Raw genomic sequence first — 22,203 nt, forward strand, 5'->3', positions numbered from 1 at the left:
CTGCTGCTAATGAGGCAGTAATTAGCAACAGTGTAACGTTTCTTCACCCGTGCTTAAGTCTTCGCTCATTTTTTCTCCCCCCCCCGCACTGTAATTTTCTCATGCTGCAATTTCAGGCATCACAGCAGAATTTGTTCCAGCACAATAAAAGGCTGAACCACAGAGATGAATAGGGCAGCACATTAGCACAAAGTGATTGCAACTTTTTTTTGCAAAATGGAAAATGTAGGTCTGGATCTAACCTCATTTTATTTCCAATCAGAAGAATGCACTGTGGACGATCCAGATGAGGTTCCACTGTCAGATTCATAATTAGGTAAACACTTCCCCCTCCCCATCTATCATTTTATAATCTATTCTCACTGCTCATCACCTCGGCGTTGTTACATATCAACAACTGGAACTGAAAGCAGCATTGTTTAATGTATGTAAATAAACATACAGTGAGGCTGAAGAGTGTTTATCATAAAAATTAATTGATAAACATGCAGGAGATTCTGGGAGCAGGAACAATCAGTGTGTTTATATACGTGGTTATTACCCATGATGATGCACAGCCAGCGAAATTAATGGACAACAGGATCGCAACCTGTTTTCAAGACCCGCCCCAAGAGAGAGGGGAGAAAAAAATACTTACAGCAGATCAACACACGCACACACACACACACACACACACACACACACACACACACACACACAACAAACTGCACTTAACAGCTGGAGTTCATCTCCTCACAGCAAACACTCTACCTTTTTATTTACTCCTCTACTCCTTGAGTTCTATATTGTTTATTTTTTTAATCATTTTTTATGATTGATATCCGTGATATTCACCTTAAATATTATGGTTAACAGTTTCTTTATTGATCCTACACATGATTTTGTGTTAATATATTGTTGTTAATTGTTTTTTTATTGACCCTAAACAAACCTAAATTACTTATACAGCAGATCTATTATCCAGACACATAAACACACACACACACACACACAAACACACACAAACACATGTATAAACAATATGAGATACTGTATATGAGGTTTTTTGTATACATGCATGTTTATATATGTATGGTTTACTTATTTAATTACCTATTCTATTCTATTGAGTGTTACTCTTAAACAGTGTCTTTATGTGTAAATGTGTTTCAACTGTCATGTTAATAAAGCCTAATGAATTTAATTTAAAAAGAGGAAACAAGTGAGAGAGAGTGTCTCCAAATAGCAATAGACTAAACATACCTCAGCAGGACCTGCCTCTATGTAACCCAGCAGTCTATAAACAAGCTGTAGAGACTAGAGCTCTGTTTGTGTGTGTGCGTGCGTGTGTGTGTGTGTGTGTGTGTGTGTGTGTGTGTGTGTGTGTGTGTGTGTGTTGAGACAGCTAGCCCTACCAGCATGTTACTGTACATGTCTGTTACAATCAAAGAAAAGTGACGATGAAGGATCCTGACAAACCATTACGTTCATATGTTGCATTAACAGGTTAGCCGGCCACAGACAGCTGGGGCCCAAAAAGAGGTCCGGGTGACTTGTAGTGACTTTGCAGAGTGGCAGAGGCCTGATGACACTCAGCCCCAGTGGCAGGGGACTGGGGTAATAAATCACGGGCAGTGGCAGTCAGATAAACGGTGCTCTGAAGCTGATTGGGAGGAGAAACTATTGTGACGAGTGTGTGATGGTGAGGAGGCATTGACGACCTGTGTGAATAAGGGTCACCGCTCCGCAGAGGCAGACCCAAACAGCTCCCTGCGTCTTAATTTACCCTGAAAAGCCATTACAGCCACTCGGCTTGCTTCTTCCTGACCCTCGCCTCCTCTGTCCTTCTCCTCCCGCTCGCAGAGGAACAGTCATTCTGCAGGACCTCGATGGCCCTTAAGCACAAACTCTGAAATGAGCTCTCCTATCTGGAGGCAGACAGACTGAGGAGCTGCTGTCTCACAGAGTGGTGGCCCCTCTGCTGGTCATTCAGGTACTTCTAGACTAATTCAAGCTGTTCAAACATCGTATTTTCACTGGTTTCAAGAGCTGCTTGCATTGGACAAAAAAGGAGGGATTGTATTTTTCAGGGACTAAACTATCAGCGCCATGCTTCTCATAAATATGAAGTATTGTCATAAATGTACAAGAGTTTTAAAATATTGCCTGTAACCAGTACATTGTTTGAATGTAAATTGCAACATTTACTCAAGTAACTTACATTTACATTTCATAGGAAAATATTACACTTTTTATTAAACCATATTTGACATCTTTAGTTACTAGTTATGATAGAAATTAAGATTTAATACTATGACATGAGCTTGTAAAATATGATGCAATTTAAAGATTACACCACCCAAAATAGAACTATACAAAATTCACATACATGCATCGGCAACAATAATCCAATAATGAAAAATATAATAGTAGGACACTCACTGGCAGTGTTGGGGAGTAACTAGTTACATGTAATTGAATTACAAATAAATGTAATTGTAATCAGGTTCTGAGAAACAATATAAAATTAAATTATGGTTGCTAGTCAAATTGTTGGGTTGGGTTACAACTAAATATAATGTTTTCAGTAAAAAATGTTTCTATGCAAAATATGACATTCACCCTGTTGCTTTTCATCTTTTTGCAGTGCAGAAATACCCTTTTTTCTCCATAGTGTATTTGTTTATCTCCATTGCCCAATTTAAAACATTTTTTTAGAAAAATAATCATAAAGTTATAACATGCTATTATTTGCATTCCTTTGATGAACTAAATAATAACCTTACATTTCAAAAATGGCCTCCACCTCTGCCCACATGGGGCATTTTTCTAAATTATGAGTACTTTTACATTATATACTTAAATTAAAATGTTTCCAATAATTCATAAATAATGAAGTGGTCTTTTCAATGCAGCACTTTTTCTTCTAAAAGTATTTTGCACAGTTATGTTGCTACTTCTAAAGAAACTTCCTTCATTGCTGCATGCGATGAATGCTTTAAATACACAGGCCTATCATTATGTTGCACAACACAGCAAATCTACTCTCCACATTTGGTTGCAACCATAACGTGCTAATAAGCATATGATTTGTTATCATGATGATCATATGTTTTTATTTGTTGAATTTGCTAAAGACAACCATCATAGTCAGTGATATTATACATATTACATATTTTTGTGAGTATATTTTCACAGTGGCTCGACCTCCCAGACTCAGATTTCTCTCTTTTTGGATTTTTATGGCATCTGTGATGTCATTATTTATTGTTTTTGAGTGCTTGTTTAAGAACTTTTTTATAAAAATAGATATGTTCATTAACAATTAAATCCTTGTATTTCTACAGGAGTGATGAGGACAGTTCGTGATGTGTTTTTTTCAAATTCTGGCTGCTTCAATTTGAAGCAGTTAAATAAACTGCTTAAATAAACGTCTTGCTGTTAAATAATTGGTTTGACTAAAACTAAAAAAGGTTAAAGTAAGAGTCTACTGGCAGCGTAGGAATTATAAGGCAACCTTTATGAGTCACAGCATTCACTGGAGCCAGCACAAACACTGGTGTTGGACTAAGTGTGCTGTTGTGCTACTTGGCAGAGTTAATAACTACTCTTTCAAAGAGGAAAAACAGTCATCCCTCTTGATCACTAAAAAGCTATTCAAAACTACTAAATTGCTCTTAAACTTCACTTCACCAGTAAATCAGCACTGCCACTTATTTTCATTACAAAAGAACACATTCTCCACTACAAGACTCTCTATTAGCCTCAAGTTCAAACCACCTGATATAAAATGTGCACCGAGGTGGTAAAGAGAGGAGCAGATTTCAAGTATCATAAGATTTGTATAAACGCTGTTTGCTTTAAAGCCTTTTTTGTGTTGCTATATGATAATCCATACAGTCATGGTAGTGTATAATCCGCTCAGTGCTGACAAAAGCAGGAGGAAACTGCTGCTTTCACAGCAAAATGTTGAAACAGGTCACAAACAGGTCCAGAGCAGGAGCAGTGTTAAGCTTTATAAAGCAATTTGCACAAAGGTGGCTCCCCAAACTTTCCAATAACTACACATACCCCAATGTATATACAATATTTGTGAATATTATTATGTTGTTGGACTGAAAGCTTAAACTATGACTTGATGAAAGCGAAAATAATACTGTTTCCTGGTTGCATGGATTACAGTCTTTTCAGTGGGAAGCATCCAGGAGTCCAGTCCAGATTACACAGACAGCAATTCAGCCCGTCACTGTTTTATAACAATGTGGTGACTAAAGCTTGTGCACAGCAGCACTGTGCAGAGGAGGAGCTGCATTGTTTGCAGTGGCTCATCTAACCAGCACCCTGGCGACTCTCTCCCCTGAGTGACGCCTGTCACTGACACTCTATCAGCTGCCTACATGCCACCAACACCCCCTCTGCTTCACCCCTCTTTGTGTGCTTTCTCTCTGTTCCCTCTATGTACTATCTTGCCTCCTCTTCTCTCCTAGGATAGTTTTCTGCTCTCGCTCTCTCTGACTCTCCTGCCCTCTGTCTCCTTTTTCTTTCAGTGTCAACACTCCTTCTCCCTGTCTTTCTATTCCAACTGGCTCTCTTTAAAACTCTCCTCCTCCTCCTCCTCCTCCCCCCATATCCTTCTCTCCCCACCTTACTCCTTATCCTAGCTTTTCCTTCCTATTCCCCGTCTCATGATTAGATAGCATTGGTGTTTGTGCACTGGCTCCCAGTGGACAATCACACTGTGAGGGTTGGACGAGGAGAGGGCGGGGGGGTGTGAGGGTTCCATTTTCTGTTAGAACAAAACACGCCTGTGGGGCCAGCAGGCATCAACTGGAAATGCAATCTGGGCCTTTGAGCTGACACCCAGGGTGGGGTAGAGGTGTGGTGCGGGGGGAACAGGGGCCGCCGTTGTTGTGGTGGGACTCCAGAGTGAATGTTATCGTTCTCAGGAGATCCCAGGCTGCTTCCCCGGGCCCTCACCCTCTTTCAAACTTGGACACCTTTGGGGGGAAAGCGGTCCCAGTGGCCTGCAATGAGGAGGGCTAATTCTGAGCACGACGCCCTCCAGCCTTTTGCTGAAGCCACAAGCAATGTTGAAAAGTGTTTATTGATCGAGAGGGCGGCTATTTCTTTAAAAAAAAAAAATCTGTGTTTATATGACTATGTTATCAGATAGGAGTGTCATTCTCCACAGCACAGAAGATAAGTGAGTGGAAATGTGTAGGAAGAGGAAAGAGAAGGGCGGACGAAGGGAACATATAGGTGGTTGGTCTCGGCAGGCTGGTGTGAATGCAGATTGGGAGTTCCTGGACATGCATAATTCACCACAGGGGAGATAGGAGAGGAGGTGGGTAGGAAGAAAGGGAATAGAAAGGTGGGTGAGTGAGAGAGAGGAGAGAGGGAGGGAAAGGGGGAGGAAGGAGAAAGAGGAAAATGAGCAGTGCGTCTCAGGCAGCGTCAGCGTCTACAGTGAGGAGGTAATTAGGGAGCTGTCACTTGTTCCTGTCAGGCACCACTCCCGCTGAAACATCGAGCATGTGTGTGTGAGTGTGTGTGCGTTCGGTTGTTCTTGTGGGGGAGGGCTGAGCTTGTATATAGCCGTGTGTACGCGCGTGTATGTTTGCCAATGCATGCGGGGCTGCGTGTGTATATAAATTGTGTGGAGGAGAGCGGGGAGGGTGCGGTGCGAGTTGAATTCAAATGAGACAGAAACACCAGAAGAAAAACAGAATAAAGTAACAGACTCACTGCTAGGGAATTGTAATAATGGTGGATAAATATGACTCAGAAGTACACAGCTCAAAGTATTAGAGGAGAGAAGATGGGGAGAAGAAAACTATCACTCCAGGTATTTGGACAGGGACAAGGATGGAGACAGATAAGGATGGATTCAATTTGATAAATAATATTTGTGGCAACAAAGAATCCACACACATACACACACACACGCATGTGCCAAGTCAGGATAAAAACCCTGGTGCAACAGCCAAGTGATTTGTTGTGGTAAACATATTCATATGCATGCATTATTGACACACATACATACACTCAGCAGCCAGTGTGTCTACTGTCACCCCTCTGCATGCTGATTGTGATCTCAAGTCAAAATAACAATACACTAATGTTTAAACAGCCTACTTGTCATATCAATATAGGCGGAATCTAGTTGACAGATCCTTAAGGTGGAAAGACAGAACCTGCAGCTACATAAATACAGATGTATGTGGTACACACACACACACACACACACACACACACACACACACATACACACATGCACAGCCAGTCAGGGAATGTGATGCATGGGTATTTAAAGTTTTGAATGCCTTTATAATCTGCAGCCCCTCAGGAGACAGTAGCTCACCATATGAGTGAATCAGTGTGGGCCTGTCTGTAGAGTTTTCACTGTGACACCAGCACTCATACCACTCACTGGGTGTTCCAATTAAAACCCACCCCTGCCAGGACAGCAACAGCTCTCCAACAATACTCAGCTCTCCCACACGCACACGTACATGTGCACCAAGCATGTGCGCACATACACACGCCGCTGACAGACCACAAACACAGTCGGGCTGACGATGATGGATGGTGTGCATAACCTGGCTGGTGATATAGACTTTGGCTAAACAGCTCAGGCCTTCACCAGGGGTTTGTCCTCAGGCAGGTGGTGTGCTTCTTCCACACAGGTGGTTCGACCAGTGATGTGGTGGATAATTATCTCACGAGGAGAAATTTCCACAGTATAAGGGACATTTAAAGACTTGAAATGCACCACAATCATTTGTTGTAGCAACATTAAACTGTCAGAGTTTAGCCCAACTGTTTTGCATTGGTTGCTGTTTTCTTATTGCTGATAAATACTGCTGATTATTACATGAGCTTGCTAATTGGCAAGTTGGAAGACACACAAAGAACCAACTGATGAGACAAAACAAAAACACGAATGCAAGCTCTTTCGATATGAGCATAATAACCCTGATAACAATTTGTAAGAACTTCTATGCATCGGTTTTCTGACTTGCAGATTCAGTGTAAACAAGGCATATTGTGAGGCAATGTCACAGAGTGAGATGAGCCATTTTCCCTGGGCTGGCCCATAAAAGACTCATTAGGGCACTTCAGACGTATTTGCACTGCAAGGGGCTGCCATTAAACACATCACAAGGCCTAATAAATGCATTATTTAAAAGCTGTGCTCCAATTACTAATTGATTAGAGTCGAGCGCCTCATCAATAACGCAGAAGCGGCCCCTTCAAATCAAAATACACATGATTTATACATGAAAGGCTTTAAAAGGGATAAGTTCTCTGCTAATCAGTCATAAATGTTTTAAACACCCAAATTTTTACTCAGGATTTAAAAAAAAAAATTGAGGGCCTGTCAGACTGTTCTGTGTGTGTGTGTGTGTGTGTGTGTGAGTGTGAGTGTGACTGTGTGTGTGTGTGTGTGTGTGTGTGTGTGAGAGAGAGAGAGAGAGAGAGAGAGCATTTTAGAGTTTAAAATGTGCACTACAGACAGAGAAACACAAATCCATCCCACTGGGAATCAATATTAATGAGGCAGAAACATAGCATGAAGTAACCCTTCAGTCAAACACAACAAGTTTATAGGATTTTACTTCACAAATAAGTGAAAGGACTATAATTTGCTTTGCATTCCAACTGTATTAAAATAATTGTCCCTATAGGCAGACTACTCTTGTCTTTGAATGCATTGGGCCCGTTAAGACTAGAATGCAATATTAATTACACAATTAATTGAAATGTATGCTTAAATGTGTCATGTACAATTGAAAATTTCAATGTGGCAGGCTAACAGTGACCAAAAACATCTGTTGCTATGAATACATTTCTTATTATTAAATTATTATTGGTCATTTGAGATAGAAATATGCATATTTTTGGTTTTTGTTTTTGTTTGTCGAACTACATAGTATCTACAGTGCTGATGCTCATTAAAGCACTATGGGTGGTTACATCATGTCAGCCTGCACATAATGCAATAAACATTGTTTTTTGGGGGGTTGGAGTTTTTTTGTGCTTACCTTCCAAACAGACATCATAGTATATTCTTCCAGACATTTGAGCCCCTGTGCATATTGCTCATTCCACGGGTGATCATAGTGTGGTAGCGTACCTGGAGGAGAGCAAAAGAGAGTGAGGAGTAGCATAATGAAAAACAAAGAAATAATCAAAGGCCCGAGCCCCAGATGAGCAGGAGGCCCCGAGGAGAGCCCAGAAAAACGAGAGAAAAACCTCACCACAGATATCAAACAGAATAGAATGTAAAGAGAAATTAACATGATTATGTCATCCATGTAATTCTTGCATGCATCCAGCTCCTCTACCGCTGGATGTTCAACACTCTGAATCATTCATAGCTGGCATTGATTTCAAATTTTGTGATACCTCAGCCAGACAAATTATGCAGTAAATCAAGTCAAGTTTATTTGAATAGACAGTTATCACATACAGTGTGTCTGTGGGCTGAACAGGTTGTCGCAGCCCAAGCTCACTAAGAAGACAAAACTCACCAAACAGACCCTAAATGGTAAGTCTGTCCATAAACTACTGAAAACACAAAGGCCAAGTACTGTAGTTGCACTGTGTTACATGTTTCTTTGTTACAATGAACATGGGCACTGCAGTTCAATTTAAATCAGTCCCACATATACCAGCTGCACATACTATAAAGCAACCATACCAATGCCGAAGCAGTCCCTAACAAATGCAATATTTACTCACATTAGAGTAGCCTTGGCTAAAAAAGTTAAAAGAAAGTTTATATTCATGACCAGTTTTTAAGTCCCCAAGCAGACATGTCTTAAACTATTTAAAAACACTCTGCTATGATTAATATTTTGTTTAACATGGGTTTCGCACAAAAAAAGTAAGAAAATAAACATAAATCAAACTCTAAAAAAGTGGCTGGAAGCACATATATACTCTCCTCCCTCACTGAGAAATTTGGGAACTGACCTCCAGTCTGCCAACCACCTGCTTTATTCCGTTTGAAGCCTACAAGACACGCCCCTACAAACCACGCCCCCCACCAGTACAAGACAAACCCACCAGCGGCTACAACGCAGTTTTGTAGTAAATAAATATAACGCCAAGCATAGCAATAATCCACTTCACTGATTTACTTTATTTATTATACATACAGACATGATTCACCTTATGAGTAAGGAGATGTTACCTATCCTTACCCTAACTGCCGGCCTTTTAACCTAACGCTTCTAACTAGGTTTATAGGAACAAATGGGCTTGGGGCTGAGTGCCATAGAAAGTAAGAAAGCACTGTCAGGCAGGCCAGTGTATCACTGGTTTTGGTCTCTTCACGGAGTTTGACGATAACAAAATATAAAATATTCTTACGTTTTCTTCTGGTTAGGATGAATTTACAACTTTGGGGGGGAAAGAACTGCTTTGCATTTTTGGTGTGTATGGCAAAATCCTAAAAAACAAAGCTATAAAAATGCTTGTCTTCAGTGTCAAAAATGTGGCATGAAAAGCTATCCAAAAGTACAAAACAAATATTTCACAGAAATCAACATGTATTAAATTACACGTGACGAATAAGGCATCTGTGGAGAGTTCCATTTCCCACTCTGTACCTTTTAGTCATACCAACACATGGATGTTAGCCACAACACACCAGCCACCAGCTATCTAATGCTTAACAAAGCATCCCAATGAAATACGTTATGGCAGGCCATCCTGTTCACCGAGTTGACAGGCTGGAAGGAGGAAGAGGAAGGGGGAAGGAGACGGGGTGGGGGGTCACAGCGCTTGAACCTTTGGAGGCCAACAGAGTGTGTACTTTAGTGGTCAGAGCATTCAGATGTGAATGTCTCTGTATCAACCAACCTGAATACATAAGACCAGTCAAATCTATCGCTCCCTCTGAACAAGCTTTACATCAAGCTGCACCTGTCAGTCTTGAGCGCATTCAGGCCGAGACAAGAAAGACAGCTAAGTTCCTCGGGGTAGGTGTCATCACTGATCAAATAAAGCGCTTATGAGCATGAGCATTGACTTTGCTGAATCATAAGGTAACTATGTACTGTTGGAGCCCATGAGAGGGTTAGCTTTTATTCCATTCAGTGAATTGCTATGAGCTAGCTAATGAGGCTGAACACCATTTATTGTGTTTACTGTCGGACTGATAACAACTGTATGGCGAGCAGCAGCGTCAACACTGATGATAATGGTGCCGCTGTAATATCTGCTACAGAAGCAATCACGACCGTCATGAAGATATGGCAATTAATGGTCAGGATGTCGAGGAAGATTGTGATTATGTTGATTATGGCAATGATACCGAGGAAGCAGAGGAGATGAAGGTGAGAGAATGTATCTGCTCCAGAGATTCGGATGCAGCCGGTTGTCGGAGTTGTCTAGCTGAGTGCGTCGTGCCACGGGGGGTTGTCACTTCCCGATGAAGAGACAGGTCCATGCCTAAGATGGAATCTCCCAGCAGCCACTGCGGCGCCCTATGGAAGCTCATGCTAATCGCCGGCGCTGGTGTTGCCCCCCCCACTGTCAGCTCACTGAGCTGGCTCCACATCACCAGGGAGCTCCTCACACACACACACACTCCAACAGCAAGCACAGCACAGGGACACACAAGAGGAAGAGGATGGATGGAGGATGATCCTGTGGAGTTAAGATTCACACACGTACACAGTGCTGAGTGTTTGTGTGTGTCTGTCGGACGCACACACATTTCATGATGACACTAATGTGTGATAGTGCTTTAAATATAGGCATATCGTTTATCTGCTAATGAGTACAGGGAGATGAGCCTGTTGAATATGGTAATTTGCTGCCGTATTAGCCTTCAGAGGATAGCTTAGAAAGTGTGAGCATGTGTGAAAAGTGTGTGTGTGTGTGTGTGTGTGTGTGTGTGTGTGTGTGTGTGTGTGTGTGTGTGTGTGTGTAGAGTAGATACATGTGTATTTACTCTAGGCATTGTAGCTCTGTGAGTCTCGATGCTGCACCCCTCGTCTTCCTCTCATACGGGAACTGCTGGCTCACTATGTGCTATCTACCTCTGTGTCTGTTTGCTTATTTAGGATGAGACGCAGTGCTTATGAATGTGTCCAAGGATGTCCCAGGATGTTTGCGTTGCCATGTTTACATGTCTGCCCCAGAGTATATTTATCCATGGTGTGCACTAGAGTTGTCTTGTGTGGATTTTAACTGGTTTCTTTTTGTATCAGCCCAACCTGCGTGCATGAGCTTCAATGTGACAGTCTGGCCGCGCTCCAACAAACCGGTCATTCCTTTTTCTGTAAGCTTTTATTGAGCTTCAGCCGCAGTAGGTGACAGTTTTATGAATTGTAACTCTGTGTTGTCAGCTTTTGCGGCAGCACAATAATTTTTTGTTTGCTTGCTCATCAGCTAAGGAGTACAGGTTAAACACTGGTGAGCTGTTGAAAAGATGCATTAGCTTTTACAGGGATTGTTAACGATCTGGTGCGCATCTCTACAACACTGTTAATTCTCATAATAAATATTAGTTTTTCACCCCAGTGACCAAACTGTCATTTTTCAAACAGAATTGTTTTTAAAAGCTCAAGGAGGCACCGCAGAGTCAAGCCATGTGACAGTCTGAGTGGTAAGATGGTTAGCAAGTGCACACTGCACTGTACACACCATAAACAGTCCTTTTTTTCTTTGCAAAGGACCTTGTGTAGAGGCTGTCCCCCTGGAGGATGAATTCTGTGGATGATATACTCGAGTAGTATAGTGTCCTTGTCTGTAACATGGAGCCTATGGTGGCGGTTCATATGGATGAGATGTGACAGGGGTCGGGAAGTGAGGAGGTGTCTGTCATATGCGGCTGTGCCTTTGACCTCATGTTCTCATAATAAGGGGTAAGGACTCTGCTTTGTCACTCCTAGGTCAGGTGACAGCATGGCGGGCTCTATGCGGGACAAGTAGACAGCAGTGAATCTAAACAGCTATTTGGAGGTAGGCACAAGGGCGAAAAGACAGATACTGTACTGCACTGTACACAAAAGCCTTGTTTACACTGAGCAATCCAGTTCAATTCAGCTCATTCCAGATTAGGGGCTGATCACAATGTGACGTGTCACTAGAGAAGCGTCGCCTGCAAAACCATTGTTTTTTCTGATGGTACAGTACGCTTGTTGGGCACTCCTTTCTTGCTGCTGCGCGGAGGCACGTTATTCTGACGTTTTTTGGGCACAATTTTAATATTTCAACTTTTCCGCTCAAGGTGCCGAGTCACACCGCTCGTCAATGTCACTTTTGGCCACATGCACGCAGCCCCGCTCCACAGGCACTCCCAGCTGTTTTTCCAGCTGCGTTTCCAAGGCCTTTTTGAAACGGTCACACCTGGTGCATTGCTTCTCGGTGTGATTGCCCCTTTAGAACAGTAACTTTTGCATTTCCATTGTCAAATATTGTGGATGGTACCGATAAAGCCATTTCATTTTATCCCATTTTTCTGCACCCCTCGCCTGAGGTACCTGGCTCACTGATCCGACACTAAAAGGTGGAGCTAGAAACACTGCAGTCCATTAATTGGTCAAGAGAGAATTGACACTCTTGCTTACAACAACGACAATGGACTGTAACCACAGTTCCTAAGGTGGCAAGTTTACATACATTAGTCAACTGTATCTATAAATGAAAGACTGTTTTGCTGCCTTCTCTATCTTAACTAGTCATCAGTTAGTCGCTATAGACTGATAAAAAAAAGAATTACATTTACCAGCTTCCACCAGCAGTCACCAGCAACTTTTAAGGTAAAATGTTTTCTTGCATTTTACTCAGCAACGTATTGTCATACAACAACATAAAAACAGCACACAAGAACGGCCTGTGCTCAATGCATAAATTGATTTCCTGAATCAATCAACACACCTTACATATCAATATAACAACTCTGACCGTTCCATATGTTTTTATTGACTCTCTTGCATGTTGTATACTTTAGTGCTTAAAAAATGTATATGACTTTAAACCATGTATGCAAAAAAGAGTGGCGGAGCATCATTCCTGTGCACCTGGTGGCACTACAACCTTACTCTGCTCTAAACACTCCAGCCTGTTTGTTTTTGTCCTGAAAATTTACGGCACCTGTACCACAGACGATCAGCAAGGTGCAGATATCGTCAGTGACAAGGAAACACAGTGAGAGCTGGATGGAGCAGTAATGCAGCTATTTCCATCAGCTTCCATCCTACATTAAAAGTACTGTCTGAGATTGAAACGCAAAATAGATCTATGGTTTACATATCCATACAGGTTCGCACAGTTCTAAGGGTACTATACAGAAAGTGTTTAGTAAAAAGGCAGCTAATCATACACACCGACGGAGAGAGCAAAACATGCATTTTGCAAGTCGCTCTCCTTAATCCTCTCCCTCAAGACCCCAAAGCCATACTTACCCTCCCTCGTCTCTTCTTTGCCACCCCTAAGTCCATCGGCACACATTAAAGCAAAGGCAGAGAAATGGAGGGATGCCAAGCAGCCAAAAGGAGCATTACTCATCAGGGTCATGCTCCACTGCGCAAAACACAATCCCTCATACATCATCATAACTGCCACCCAATGACAATTACAATTGAGATGGCAAGAACTAGGAGAGAGCTCTTTAATTTAACATCCAATTATTACAAGTTATCACCCCTTGATCAATGTAATAAAACAGACAATCAATGTTGCATGTGACACAATAGATGGGGGTCTGCATGGGGTGGGGGGGGGTGGGGGGGTTGTGTATCCTGAGATTGTTGGATAAAAGGTGGTAGGGGTTGTTAGTTGGGGGGACGTACCTCTGGGATAAATACATTTACCGAGTCTCCTCTGAGTCACTCAACACCCTAGAGGGTGAAGCGCCATAAATAGCCATTTGACATTATCACATTTACATATGCACAAATGCTGTAGGCTAACTACCTTGGAAGGTGCTGACAAAATAAAAACAAAGCGTGGGAGGAAGCAAAGCACGCAGTAGTGTATTATATAAAACTGTATCCGTAAATAAAGTTGTTTTTTTTTTCTCCAAGTTTCCTCTTGGCTACAACATCTTCAAACACTTAAAAGTGACTGCAGGTTGTTGGTAGGCCCTTGATCATAAGACAGCAAGTTGTGATGACTTTCCGAGTGATATTCTACCTTGTCATTTCGAGGGCGGCGAAATCTTAAACATCTTCCGTAGATCAATCCAGAACCGGCTTCACAAATAGCATCCCAACATCCATGTTATTGATTATTTAGTGCCACGACAATAAACCAATATGACCTGTTGTAGCAGAGTTGTGTTACCATGGGAGATTAAGTCATAAAACAGCAGCCTGTGCCAATAAACTGCACTGTTTACTAGCTTGATATATTCAACAGAGTAAGAGATTATTTCTCTGTTTCTAATAGGGCTTGACACCGGCGTGTACACTTCCTCTGGATTACACATAAAGGTTGGTGACACATTATAGGAGGATCATCGTTACCCTAACTACTGTAACTAATGAGGCAAATTAAAGTGATGATGACAATGATTCTCAGGACGGCAATAATCATAAAGATGAGGAGGAAATGTAGGATGGGCTTTTATTGTTTTTTTTTGGGGGGGGGGGGGGAAAATGGGAAACAATCCAAAATCAAGTTAATTCGTCTTGCATTAATTGGAGGATGTGAGTTCCTTTAAGCTTCTTTGAACATAAACTAAAACAAACATACTTGACTCACTGTGGCAAAGCATGGCAAAGTAGAGTAAAATCCATTTAGTAATTAAGTAAATCTGCATATCAGTATTAGCCACTATTAGCATAGCGTATTAATGTTGAATATACAAATTCACATCCCCCTTTTCAGAGTGATCAGAGGTTGGAGTCATAGTGGAATAATCAAAATAGGCCTTAAAGCTTTTAAATCCTAATTCAAATATATATGCTAATTAATCTGGATTAATATGTAATTTATGTAAATTATGCATCTCCTTTTAGGATTGTGACTATTGTTTTTTTTTTTTTTTTTAGTAAATGTAGGCAGCAGCACCGAGGGCTGCAGTGAAATGTTTATATCCACAAGTTCCCTTGTTTTTCCCGTTACCTCCTTTTCTCTTTTCTGTCTTTCACTATATGATTTTATCTCCCTCACAACTCTGCACTCTGAGCCCAGTGACAGATTCCTTCAGCATTTCAATCGGGCGCTAAAAATAACCATCTTTTCTTTTATTCACACTGGCTTTGCTATAATGCAGCCACTCTGCGCGGGCAGACTAGAGGTCAATCCATTATCTCACCACTACCCATACAAGCTGCTGTCTGACTCCTCAGCGCCAAACACACAGACGAACCTCACAACCCTCTCTCTAGTATACAATCTTCCCACAGATTTAGTGTTTCCGCATCTCCTCTTCAAAGGGAAAAATCTCCATAAAAGCTTTAAGAGAAAAAAACACTCAAATGTTTTAAGTGTTATCCACAAAGGCAGTTTATTAGCACTTTCTTTTGTGGCATCTTAAATATATTTTGCATTATCTGAAGAGAAAATTAGATGGTTGTGCATGGTTTTAAGCGTTTACTTTACATCTAAAACAATCACTTCCTTTGTGTTTATTTAGCTGATAACTACAATGCACATAATTTATGTATGCTTCAAATCAGCTGATCCATTTATACTTATTAGGAAGATAAATGCTTTTAATGTTTTGACATGCATTACTTTACTGCTGCGTGCCACCGCTCCCCATGCTTTAATTTTCATATGGCTGTGGCACTTTATTCTCCATTGGCAATAATGTGATTCTTCCTCCAAAGAGATGAAAGATCAATATTCTCTCAGGCCTGTGAGTTAAGGGGGAAAAGCAAGAAAAATAAGACCATCCACTTCATCCCTATTGATATATGTCACAGTAAGACGATGTAGATCATAATGAAATTGTTGAAAATGTACAATTTATGTGTCAATGAGTTAGCTTCGATGAGGTTTCCACCACACTCCCCACAGGCCATTGTCAAACCAGAACCATTAGCACGTTCTGTGGGCAACATTAACCTTTCTACATGGGCTTACCAATATCTCATCACACCCTGAGTCTCACCGCCCCCTGCTTTTAAACACTGCTCGTTTATGAGACTGGCCGTCTCCAAGGCCTTTAAAACATATATATGCATTAGAAAAATGATCATTGATAAAGTCCATCATCTGCTGCATTTTCTGACTATTTATTTGAGTTACGGCCGCCCGTCTGCCTCGTCTCCGGGGGCTTGGGTGCTTTCTACTAAAAGACACAAGGCTTTTTTTTTCCCCCAACAGCCATCAGTGAGGCGTCATTGTCTTTTAGAGCATGTCACTTTTCATGTTTGGGGTCAAGAGCTCAGGAGAGAAGATAGCCACTCAGTGGAACAATCAGGGGAAAAGTATTGATCTATGAGCATTTGGCTGCCACCAATTTATGCACATTACCACTAGCTGGACAAGGTAAAGCTGAAACATCACACACAACATTAGAAGAATTTAGAATTTTCAGTCTGAGTATTCTAATGCGTCCTTGTTATCTTGCAGATAATAAAAGCATGCATTGAACAGTAAAAGTTTACATTCATATTGCTTATGTGGGAGTAGCTAACATGCTAGTGAGAACATTCTGCATTAACACTGTATGTACCTGTGTGTGTCAGGGCTTTCCTGTGTGTGTGTGTGTGTGTGTGTGTGTGTGTGTGTGTGTGTGTGTGTGTGTGTGTGTGTGTGTGTGTGTGTGTGTGTGTGTGTGTGTGTGTGTGTGTGTGTGTGTGTGTGTGTGTGCGTGTGTGTGTGTGTGTCAGGAGGTTGATTGTTGTGGTGGTGGTGATCGTGGCTGCAGGGCTCCTAATGAAGGTGTGCGTAATAAAATCAGTGCACTGGGGTCCTCATTCTGCGCCCCGCCTCCCTCAAACTCCATCTGATTGAAAATGGAACAGCTGTGATGATTTAATTTACATGTTAATAACCAACGGGCCTCCAGAAAATCGTCCAATAAACGCCTTTTTATTACCGCCTGTATCTCCTACGACGCAGGGGAATGAGTGAGAGAGGGATTGAGTGAGTGGGGGGGGGCGAAAGGAGAGGTGTATAGGGGGAGAAAAGGCGACAGTAATTAATTGTTTTAAGCGATTCTATTAAAACAAAAATTATCTGGTGGAGATGTGTGTGGAATGTACATGGACTAGTTGGCAGCCTGCGTGGGTTGAAGAGTAGGAGTGGGATGATGACGGTGTGTGTGTGTGTGTGTGTGTGTGTGTGTGTGTGTGTGTGTGTGTGTGTGTGTGTGTGTGTGTGTGTGCGCGCGCGTGTGTTTGGGGGGTAACGACTGTGCCTTTGCTTCTTAAGCTTAGATGTGAATTATTCTTCTCTACAGATTTCCATGAGCTCACTTTCAGTCTGGATTTTCATGATATCCTGTCAATCTGATTTCATCTTGTTGCCGTGCCTGAGACAGCATTAAGTTGTCAGCTTGGAGGGAATACAGACTTACTCATAGATGCGCGTATATACTATTAAACACTTAGACAGCACAGTGTCTGCGATCGTTCACAGCAGGATGCACATTTTTATGACACTCTGCATGCTGTTGCGGCGAAGGTTGGAATAGTTTAACTACGCGTTATTAACATTGTCTATATCATCAACGCCATCGTCGTCATTGCCGTCTTTACTACCAGCGTTGGCGGAGAACTCACACCACTCAGTGGGTGCCATACTGCTTTTTATGGATCAGGAGTGCTCGCTGAGAATAAATTCTGGACCACTATAAGTACTGATTCAAAGTCCTCTGTGGAGCTTGACTGGTGGCAAAATAATCCTCTGTCATTAACTTTTATTGGTCTCCTGGGCATAGCTGTTACATCACCAAGTCTAAAGCGCTAATAGAAATTCAGGATTTGTTGAAGTTTTGCCTCTTGTTTGCCTGTTGTCCTCCGTGATTTAAACCACCCTCCCTCCCCTCTCCTCATTCCACCTTTCGCTCTGAAACCACCCAGGGAACTGAGAATTCCTTCCCAACCAAGGAGAATAGAGAAAGAGAAATAAGGGTTGAACCGGGGCTCCCTGCGCTCATCTTTCCCACCCCTTTTCATTCTCTCCATCTTTTCTCCTCCTCCTTCACCACCTCCTCCTCCCCCCCTCATGTCCCAGTCCTCAGAGAGGTGGCCCTGCCACTGTGGCCATTCATGTCATTGTCAGCGAAGCCACATGGTCGCGTCTCCCTGCTTCTCTTGGGACATGGGGGGCCACAGAGACAGGGCCCTCGCTGGGTGGGAACAGTAATTAAAGAATAGAAGCAAAAAATATAAAGAGAAAGAACAAAAGGGAATTGAACAAAAGGAATAACAGATTAGGCTGGAAGGGGGGAAGGAGCAGGCTTGAGGTCTGTGGAAATCATTAGGGAATATTCCCAGGCAGTGTACAGTACTGCATAACAGCTCAGCGGTGAGATCTATTAATGATCCAAATACCTCCAAGCCCTTCTACTACCACTCACGTAAAGTGCTGCAGGGGGAAGATATGTATGCAAAGGGTTTGCATCACCGTGTTGTGTTGCGTCGTAGAGTAAGTTGGAATTTCATCCCACTGTCACGAGCATCCTTGTCACCTCTTTGATCACCGGGTGTTCATTTTATTGACTTGGCTTACTGCTGGTGTGTGACATTAGAGAACACAGGTTGGCTGGGGTCCTCCCAGCCCTCGGAGATTTGACACAGTTAGAGCTGTAATGCATTTGGTGCCCTAAGGCCTTGTCATGCCAAGAAGGAAAGCCAACCCACAAACAACACCTAAAGCTGTTTGCCTTTCAATCCTTAAAGCAAAGAGATCTGACTGTGACATTGCAGAAAGGCAGAGAGAGACAGAACCAAATTTATGCTAATAGAATATTGTTTAGTGGGCTTTAAAAAACATTCCCCCTGCTATGTTGTGTTCGCAGCTGGGACTGCCAGGGGGAGAGGGATACAGACAGAGATAGTGAAGAAGAAAAATAGAGATAGTGAGAGAGAGGTAAACAGAGAGATCATGCCTACATGTCACACATTCCAATACGGATCGGAGAAAAGTTCTGGGGTGGTTCCCAGGAAGCGCCAACTTTGGAGAGGTAAAAGGTCACTGTATCTGGACAATGACGCCAGCTCAGCGTCTATTGACGGGGAGGGGCCAGGGGCATTGTGGGAAGGGCACGGAGTGGCTCTTACTGCCAGTCATGGTTGTGTAGTATTTGCATGGGCTGCCAATCACCTCAGAAAGGAATGCACTCGGGTCAGGAGGGTCAGGCAGGCGGAGTCGGGCCGAGAGTGAACACAACAAGCCCTGACGCATCAGGGATGATGGGCTGGTGTGTGTGTGCGTGTGTGTAAAGTTGTAAATAGTGAGATCAAGCCGCAGAGCAAGTAAAGACTCCCCATACACATATTGTATAGCTCAAAGTAGAACAAAAGCACAAAAGAAATGATCACTTATATCTTACCAGGCTGGTCATATAACACTGGCACATCTTCCAAAATCAAACTCTTTAGCCCCTCAAGCTACTTTAACTCTGGCAGCCATTTCAAAGTTTGTGTGACAATTCTAGCAGGGCCCGCAGCTCACCCTAACCAGCCTCACCCCCATCGCTCTGACCGTGAGCAGTTCTGTGAAATGGAAGGAGGAAGAAAGCAAATTGTTTGTGCCGTGGGCCCTGACAGGAGGCAACAGCACCCCAGTATTAGCTAAGGATAAAAGTAATGGGATTTGTAGTGGTGAGGCAGTGTATGTCGCAAGGTGCTGTTGATGGGTGATAGGGGTGAATCGCTGCCTTTAAAAGCTGATAAGTATCTATGTGAGAGAGGGAACAGAGAGCAGGGCAGCTGGCAACAGAGCCGGGCTCAGATAAATACCTTTTCTTGCAACCACTCCATGTGGCTATATCACCTGTTATTCATGTATTAGGATTTTGTTTCCCATCAACCATTAAATTGCATTAAAATTCTTTGTGTCCACATACTCCGCAGACACTTTCAGTCAGTGCTTCATCTACAAGTGCAAATTATGATCCTGTTGCTAAGCTAAAACAACATTTTGGTGTTTGATTTTGTTATTACCATGAAGTTTTCGCGTCATATCAGGTAACTTCGACAGACAGCTGCCACCTGTCTAAATCACTCGTGTAATATGTTTATCAATCATGTTATATGATTGCTCTAGGCTACTCTGTGTCTTCAGGCAATGTTGGATCTTTCTCTCACTTTAACAGCATATGTAAGTTTCTTGTTATCACAACATACCAGCTCGGATGAGAAAAGTTTGTTTTTTGATGGGGTTTATAATAAACACTAACAAGACACAATGATATATAGTTATAATAGGAGTTTCTTGTAAAAAGAATTATTTGGTGTTAAGTAAAAACGGTAAAATAACAATATAAATGTGGGCCGTGGTGGCAGCCACTAGCCAAAAAAATTATAAATTAAATCAATGAATGAAAATTCATTAGGATTGATTGGAAACACTTATGACTGTAACAGTGAGTCATATGACCGCAACAATTTGAATCATACTATTCACATCAAAGACACGTACTGTATATAGATGTTGTATTGGCTTTTGGAATGTAGGTCTACATACCCGTCACATTAGAGCAAGCAAGACTGTTTTTCCTGGATTAAAATAACGTTTACATTTCCAACTATGTCCTCTAGAAATTTCATTCTTATGTTACAAAACTGCTTTCTTAATTAAGTTGTCATTGCACCGCTGGCTGGATTATGTTCAGACAAAGTTTCTTTCAGGTATCACAACACTGCATTCATGTACCAAATACTCTTCACAAGGAGATGGTTTGGGAGTACTGCGGCCGTACAAAGTGCAGGACCTTGTGACCAGAACTTCAGGTTTGTGTTCCAACACTTGTCTTAGGTTTAAACAACAAAAGCACTTTGGTTACATTTAGGTAAAGATTGTGATTTTGGTTAAATGTTAATAAACAAAGGTAAAAAAACAAACAAAAAAACAAACATTTATTTATTAGTTAATAAATAAGTTTCCCTCAAAACATATTTACTAATTCAGATTAAATGTGTGTGTGAAGGTAATTTCTAGAAGACTGAGCTGACATTTATAAGCCGATTTTAAATGAGTAGATTTTAGAGAAAGGCCACATTTGGTGTTCTGTGATTCAGGCTGTTAGACTATGTTCTGTTTTTTTCTTTCGTGCTGCTGCCGCGCAGCAAGCATTTGACTTTGGAGACTGGGCTTTGACTTTATGTGTAATGTTTTTGTTCATTTTTTTCGTGTCTGTTATACACTTTTTAAATGTTTGTTTTTCGTACCCAGGTTGGTAATGAGCAACTTGCCAACCTAGAAAGTTGCATGTTTAATTTGGTCATTCCCTGTGAAGAACTGCACCTGAAGTGTATATTGGTTTATAATACACACTTTATGAAAAAATCTTCACAGAGAGGAGCTAAAAGAATTAAATGTGAAACTTATGGTTTATACAAAAACAAAAACCTTTTTCAGCCCCCCCTGGTCAGAATATGCTCCCAAGGCTATGAATTATATGAAAAAAAACAACATTATAATGCAAAAAGGATCTTGTTAGTATATGAGAAACATTTTACATCATAGCGATACCGTAAGCTTCAACATATTGTTCTCTAAACATCTTTAAATTCAAAACATGATGTTTGAATTATCATTTTAAATACTCCAAACCCTCAAAATACAACAACTCACAGGACTCACACACAAGAACCCCGACAAGTATAATTAAATTTTTGGTTGTTAACTAGCATCTTCTATGTTTATGCTTCAGCTGTGTATTACTGTCTTTATCGGGGGTAAAACTATTTAATTACCAGTTAAGCAACATTGCAGCTTCAGGACTGCAATGGAAAAAGTAAAGCAGTCAGTTGACACTGTTCTCTCACACTTGTCTTATACTACGCGTCTTCTTACACAGTGGCATTTCCTTCCTGTTAAACACCATAATAACACAACTCTGACTACATGAATGTAACCAAACACTCTTAACTAGAGAGGGTGTTGAGGTGCTGTTGAGTCAGGCAGTTAGCGCCAGAGTCAAAGCAGAGCAGTGAGCCCTCTGACCACGTCCGTGAAAGCGGGTCAGCATTAGCGGGCCTTTGGAGCTCAACGCAGCAACCGCAGTGGCTGCTGGTGTGTGACTGCACAGAGCGAGAGCTGAACAGCAGGTGGAGGCATGGTTTCCACTCACTGCTG

General features: G+C 41.8%; 1 long non-coding RNA gene across 3 annotated transcripts in view; it reads right to left on the bottom strand.

Annotated features, from left to right (window-relative positions):
- The window catches only part of LOC148189789 (uncharacterized), a 278,012-nt gene that overhangs the window by 112,940 nt on the left and 142,869 nt on the right, over nucleotides 1-22,203 (bottom strand). For all 3 annotated transcript variants that reach the window (XR_015776325.1, XR_015776324.1, XR_015776323.1), the window contains exon 5: nucleotides 8,025-8,116. This is a non-coding gene — a long non-coding RNA (uncharacterized LOC148189789). The remainder of the gene's footprint in view (nucleotides 1-8,024; nucleotides 8,117-22,203) is intronic.

Source organism: Plectropomus leopardus, chromosome 4, assembly GCF_026936395.1.
Source record: "Plectropomus leopardus strain MGB_pleo_1.0 chromosome 4, ASM2693639v1, whole genome shotgun sequence".
NCBI lineage: Eukaryota > Metazoa > Chordata > Actinopteri > Perciformes > Serranidae > Plectropomus > Plectropomus leopardus.